The sequence below is a fragment of the Nannospalax galili genome, unplaced genomic scaffold, assembly GCF_000622305.1.
Source record: "Nannospalax galili isolate Female #2095 unplaced genomic scaffold, S.galili_v1.0 scaffold1237, whole genome shotgun sequence".
Classification (NCBI taxonomy): Eukaryota; Metazoa; Chordata; class Mammalia; order Rodentia; family Spalacidae; genus Nannospalax; species Nannospalax galili.
This window is the reverse complement of record NW_008339764.1, coordinates 65,380-72,505: the sequence shown is the minus strand read 5'-3', so window position 1 is coordinate 72,505 and position 7,126 is coordinate 65,380. Positions and strand designations below refer to the sequence as shown.

The 7,126-nt window shown below is 42.9% G+C and overlaps 1 pseudogene; it reads left to right on the top strand.

Annotated features, from left to right (window-relative positions):
* Positions 1 to 2,253: 2,253 nt before the first annotated feature.
* On the top strand, positions 2,254 to 2,638 carry LOC103735317 (annotated as a pseudogene).
* Positions 2,639 to 7,126: the final 4,488 nt, after the last annotated feature.

Sequence of the window (7,126 nt, the reverse complement as noted above, 5' to 3'; positions counted from 1 at the left end):
CCTCCTTTATAGTCCTCCAGCCCCTGCTAATCATGTTAGTCTCCCTTGGTGACAACCATGTATCTTTAATGCCTTCAACCAGCCACCCCATTAAGGCCTGCTCCCCCCTGCATTGGCCTAGGTTGAACAGCCTATATCGCAAGGATGCATGGGTGGTTATATAACTCAGCTGTGAAACTTCTGAAGGACTTAGACTGACATCATTTGCTCCCATTGAAGAATCGCGCTCAACACACAGGGACAAAACCAAGTTTCGGGATGCAAAAGCAAGAGGAATTTATTCATACACAGGCGCCTGCGGACGCAGAGTCCCGCTCGGGTCAGGACTTGCGTGCCGGGCTTAGTTTGGGGGGGCTTTTTATAGAGCAGAAGCAAGGTACAGAAGCAGATGCATGGTTACAAGATTATTATTAGTGCATTTCAATGGGTACAAGGTATGAGGAAACAGTATTGCCAAATTCAGAGGGGGCTATGGGTGAAACTGATTGTTATCGTTAACTTCCCAGTAGGGGCTGTTATCACTAACTTCCCGGTAGGGGCCTCAGGGTGGTGGCAGGTGGTCCGACTGCAAACGTCCTATCTTCCACTGCTAGTTTCACAAGACCTGGGTTAGAATCTTGGCTTATCGAATGGCTGATTACAGTTCTTTTTCTAAAATGGCCTTCCTGCTGTCAGTCGGGTCCTTCACTAGAACGAATTTAAATAAATTTATTAAAGGCATCAAGACACTGTTGCTGAGGTAGAAAAAGAAAGAGGGAATCGACAAGGGCCTTATGCCATTTGGAGCCTGTGATTTCTGTCTTGGTCAGCTAAACTTGCAGTGATAACATTAGAAGAAAGAAAGCATCCTGGAAGAAAGAACTGAAATGACACAGAGTGATGCAGGGCCAATGCAGCCGTGGGCTCACCTTCTAGTGTGGTGGTTTGAATGAGAATGTCCCCCATAGGTTCCAAGTAGTCAAACATTTCATCCCCACTTAGTGGTGCTGTTTTAGGAGGTCTTAGAAGGTGTAGCCATGCTGGAGGAAACATGTCACTGGGGATGGGCTTACAGAGTCCTTCAGCCTTGCCAGGTCTCCAATTGTTCCCTGCTTCCTGTGTCTGCTTGAGGATGTAAGATCTTAGGTTAGCTTCTGCTCCTACTCCAGCCACTTTTGCTGCCATGCCTCCCCAACATGGTGGACTCTTGCCTTTTTAGAACCACAAGCTAAATAAACTCTTCCTTTTATAAGTTCCTGTAGGACCCAGAGATCCGCCTCATTCAACCCCTCCCGACACCACACTGATTGCTCTTTTCAGCTTCTGTGTAATGCTTGAAATGCACACCGGCTGCTACTCCTCCCCTGCTGTTCCCCTTCCAGGAAACTATAGATTAGATAAACCCAGGTATGAACACTGCTCTATAGAGTAAAAATAGATCTATATAACAACCCCTCCAAAAAAAAAAAAAAAAATCTCCACGACCGCATCCTGTACAACCCATCAGTTCAAAGGTGTGTTGGCCAAGCAGGACTCTTGGACCAACCACAAAGTGACACTGTTATTCACCTCCTCCCTTTGTCTCTAACCTATAAAGAGCCCTTTCTTCCCCCACCCGGGGCTCTCAGCATGGTTCTGTTATATCAGTGTGGTCTGAGAGCCCGAGCTTAAGCCTGAATAAACTTTAAACCTTGCTTTTGCATTTATGGTGTGTTGGGTCCTCTTGGGGTCTTCTTGGGGGTCCTGTGAATGAGGTATAACATTCCCTTGGTCATGGTGTTTCTATCACAGTAACAGAAAAGTGACTAATAACAGTAATTGATACTAGAGAGTGGGCTGTTGGCTGTGAAGACCCTGACCATGTTGGCTTTGGGAGGAATGTGGAAGACTTTGGAAGTTTGGACTAGAAAAGCAGTTAATGCTGTAAGCAAAGCTTAATGGGCTGTTCTAGTAGGAGCCTAGAAGAAAGCAGTGCTGAGATCAAAGTAGTTCCAGAGGGAAATAAGGACTTAAACAGCAATTGAGTCTGGCTGGAGTCTGCTCACAATGAAAAAGTTTGCCTGAGGCTAAGTTGAAAAGCAATGGAGGTAGCAAATCTTTTTGTTTTTCTATGCTAATATCAAGGTATCAAACTACATTCCCCTGCATGCTTCAAAAGGAAGCTTCAGATGCCTTCTTTCCCAGCATTCCTGGTTTATTTCTGGGGCCAGAGAAAGGCCAGCTCAGGTGCCTGCTTGCACTTGAGAGATAGCGCCCTCCACTTTCACCCTCCCCATGGCAGAACTGATCCAAAAGAATCTGCAGGGCAAAGTGGAGAAATACCAACAGCAGCAGAAGGACTTGAACAAATCTGTGTCAGGGAGGCAGAAGCTTGAGGCACAACTAACAGAAAACAATATTGAGAAATTGTAACTGACCTTGCTGGATGGATCCAACATGGTTTTTCAACTTCTGGGTCCTGTGCTTGTCAGATAGAAGCTGGAGGAGGCTTGAGTCACAGTGGGGAAGAGGCTAGACTACATCTCAGCTGAAATTAAATATTAGGAATCCCAACTTTGGACCTTGAGAAGCAGAGCAACAGAGGGGATACTCTGGCTCAGCTGCAGCAGAGTTCCAGGGGACCCAGGCAGCAAAGGCAGGGGCTCCTGGGAAGGTCTGACCCCATGGTGGGGTGTAGGGGTTGAAGCAGCTCTGGGGTCTATACTATAGTAGCTAATAACGTGTTTTAAAAAGAAAAGAAAAACAATGGACTAATTTCTTTGATGGAGGACATTTCAAGACAACCTAATGTAGAAATGGTGGTGTGGCTAATAATGGTGAATATTATACAGAGCTATAGTGAAAAAGATCAAAAGGGGCAGAAAGAAATACAGAAGATATTTTTTAAAAAAGCACTAAGAAGGGTTGGAGTCAAGGCTGTGCTGAAGGAGAGGATCTTTTTGATAAGATTAAAGTGACTAAGGAGAGGCCTAGAGACACACTCTTAAACAATGGAGAGAGTGCCTCCAGGGAAAGACCACACCCAGCTAAGCCTCCAATTTGGGAAAGGAAAATGCTGCAGGGCCCATTGAAGAGAAAAGCTTCTAAAGTGGATAAAGCCAGCTGGGGTCTATCCCAAACTTGCAGTCGAACTTGGCAGTGTCGTTCACCTGGTGCTGGCTTTACAGGCATGAAGGATCCAAGCACGAAGGGATCATCAGTTCTTCCTCTAGGTTTCAGAGAGCTTTCAAGGCCAGGCAGGATGCAACAGGGGCATCCCTGCATAAAGAAGGCCCTGACAGGCCAAGAGGCCCTCAAAGCCCTTTGTATGAAGCTGTGAAGGTGAAGCCTGGTTGGCAGTGGAGACCCCAAGAAAACATTCAAGATATCAAAGCTTTGAAACATCTGCCAAGGAGAGCTGCATACAGGGAGTGGTACCAGCCTAGGAAACAGATGTATGTGGCACTCAGCAAAGCTGGAGAGGCTGAGCCAGCTAAGCCCTTCGGAAGAAAAGTCCCAGAAGTCAGATGTGGAGATACTGGAGGTGTTCCCCGGCTGGTTTTCAGTCTTGTTTTGGTCCAATATTTCCTTACTGTGCCTCTATTCCTCCCTTTTGGAATGGAGTATGTATTTGGTTCCACTGTATGATGGGAGTATGTAATTTATCTTTTGATTTTACCTAGGCTTAAAGTTAAGAGATTGCCCTGAGTCTCAGGAGACTTTGGACTGTGGACTTTAGAATAGTATTGAGACTTGTAAAGACTATGGGGACTTTTAAAGTTCAGCTAAATGCATTTTGCATTTTATATGGTCATGAGCCTAGGGGGGCCAAGGAGTGGAATGTGGTGTTTCAAATGAGAATGTCCCCTCATAGCTTCCAAGTATTTGAACATTTTTTTCCCCACTTGGTGATGCTGTTTTGGGAAGACTTGGAAGGTGTGGTCATGCTTGAGGAAACATGTCACTGAGGGAGGGATACAGAGTTCTTAAACCTTGCTTATCTCCAATTGTTCTCTGCTTCCTGTGCCTGTTTGAAGATGTGAGAACTTAGCTTCTGCTCCTCCTCCAGTCACCTCTGCCACTATGCCACCCCATCACTATAGACTCTTGCTCCTTTGGAACTGTAAACTAAATAAATGCTTCCTTTTTATAATTTTCCTTGGTCATGGTGTTTCTATCACAGCAACAGAAAAGTAATAGATCGAGGAATGGTGCTGTGTGGTGGCTATGGTGGCTTAGCTTCCACCTTCTTGACTTAGGTGCTGCTGTAATAGTTATCAAGTGTCCCTGAGCTTCCAGTTGTGTTCCTGGAACTTAGAGGTAGTACTTGCATCTGTCAGAATTGCCAACAGGGCTAAATAAGTGAATTCACTAAATTATTAAGATGAATATAGAATGTACACAGCACCTAGGAATATGAGCAGACACTGAAAATAATTTATAAATTTAGGTTTAGAAGTCAAAAGTAATAAGGAAGATATAAACAACTGTACCTATTGTGAGCTGTAAATTTACCTGAGGAGTGAATGTTTTTAATACTATTCATAGGAGCTTTATATTTCCATTTCATTTTATTTTTTGTTACATTGTGTGTGTGTGTGTGTGTGTGTGTGTGTGTGTGTGTGTGTGTGTCTGGTGTCTGTGCCATGGTGTGCAAGTGGAGGTCAAAGGACAACTTATAGGAGTCAGTTCTCTCCTTCAGCTCTGTGGGTTCTGGGGATTGAGCTCTGTTGTCAGGTTGGATCCAAGTGTCTTTACCTGTTGAGCCACTAACTTAGCTGTATATTTTTTATTTTAAATATTGTTTTGAATCAGACTGGAAGGAAAAGATTGAAAGAGGTCACATGACATTTTGTGAGGAAGAGTATATAGAAGGTTTTTAGAAAAAACAAAATGAAATCTACCCTTCAAGACAGTCAGCAAAGACACTGTGTTGTCAATGTAAAAGGCAATTTCCTTACCTACAGGCGGGAAAGGGGAGTGGAAGACAATAGTGAATGAACTCAGCAGAGGTAAAAACGAGCCATCTATCACGGTGTGGAACTCTTGTAGTAAATCCATGTGTGGAATGAGAAAATAGCTACAGAGGATTTGGTGCTAGGTCAAGCTAAAAACCTGTACAGCAGCACAAAAGTCTAAAGATTCCTGTAAGTCAAGGAAAAAAGTATTCCAATCAAGCCTGAGTGCAAAAATGGGATGAGATGAAATATGCAAGTTTTACCTCTGTGGTTATCTACCGACTGCTGAGTTTTCATCATTATTTGATTAATTAGCACTTTAAAAAAATCATTAGAATTTTATCATTGTTACCTTTGTACTTCAGTGTTACCAGAGTTCCTGGTTTTTGACAAATACTTCTCTTGGATGGCCTCTCGTGCCACTTTGTAATTCTGATATGCACACACTCAGTCAATGTGGCAGTATCTGGCATCAATGGCTACCTTCATGGCTTCCCTAACTTTGCCTGGGGAGATGTCTAGGTGCCCAGGCACATAATGGGCATATTGGTTTTGGTACTGAGCTCCATGAAGGTTGCAGAAATTTTCAAAAGAGCAGATATGTTTGTGTCCTGGTTAAGGAGGCGGGTAGAGTTTTATTTGAATATTTAGCACGTTCATTAAAAACAAATCTGAATTTCTTTGCTGTAGTTATTATTATTATTTTTCAATACTGCCTCAGTCCTGCAGTTCTCTGTCAGAAGAGGAAACAGAAGCCTCTTCTAAAAGGTAAGCAGATGAAAACTGGGCAGGTCTACCCTAGTAACAGGCCCACAGTCTTCACAAGCCTCAAGTCCAGTTACATATTTTTGTGAGACAGTGATCCCTTTGGCAGATGGGTTAGAGAGGAGAAACTCCAATTTGTCACACTATAACTCAGAGGGTAGCAGCTGGGTGCCACTATGAGAGCAATATGATTAAAAAGTGAGCTATCCCCAGGGACCTGAGAGTTGCATTGATATTCTATCAGCCTCCTGTTCCACTATGTTCCTGACCCTTAGGAGTAGAGGTTGCATTGTAGGTGTGTTGTTTAGGGGAGAGCATCTCACAGGCACTTATTCTCTGCATTTGACCAATTGTGGAACCCTGTATGGAACCCTGTCTCCATCTATTGCGAAAAGAAGCTTTTTTGATGAATGGTGAGACATATGATTATCTTTAAACATAAGGATACATATTTAGATTACCATAAGAAATTACATTGGTCTAGGGATGTGAGAAGTAGGTTTCTCTCTAGAATCTATGATCTCTCCAGCCATTACTTTTAATTTCACGAAATATTCTCTGGTAGTTTTGCCATTCCAGTTTCACGGTCATTGGTGATGTACTAGTGGCCTGTGGTTGTTTTTAAGTGTATTTTTATGTTTTGCATTGTTTGATGGCCTGTTACAGCCATTTATTCCCTTTTTGCCAAGTAGTGAAGAGTAGTAGGCTACTCAATAAGATCCTCCTATCCCTCCCCAAAATCAGAAGAGCTGTCCAAATCTCAACACAGGAAGGCAAGAAACAAACAAATCCAAGATAACATGACTCTCCCCGAACACCAATAAATAATCTTCAACCACTGAACTCATAAATACTGAAACAGGTAAAATAACAGATGAATATTTCCAAAGTTTTCTGATAAACACAATCAATGACCTGAAAGAAAATACAAACTAGCAGATGAATTCAATTCAGTACCTAGGGAGGAAACTGGACCTGGATTACGAAGGCTAATAAATTTAAAGTGATCCAGAGATTTCTTCCATAATGGCTTTATCAACTATTTCTCTTTCCAGCAGACTACTCTTCTGTCTACTCAGTCTCATCTTCATCAGATCTTAGGCATGAGCCTTTCTACCACCATGGAACATAAAATAGCATTCTGTCTCTGTATGTACAAAATGTGATGCTTGGTCAACAAGGGGAACTGTGATCTAAAGTCCCAGATGGAAAGCAACACCTCTGTTCAAGATTATAGATGGTGAGTTGACTGATTAAAGCGTCTGTGACTGTAAAGAGTTGAAATGTTCCAGGTCTGGAGTCAAATAATCTTGGGCCATTGTTAGCCCCCTTAATAGCTATTCATTGCTCACCTCCATATTTCACCTAATATCCTGTGTCTATTAGGTAATTCCTTTTGGAACGTATTAACAGATCATTAGCATCCACTCGCCCAAAAGCTAAGA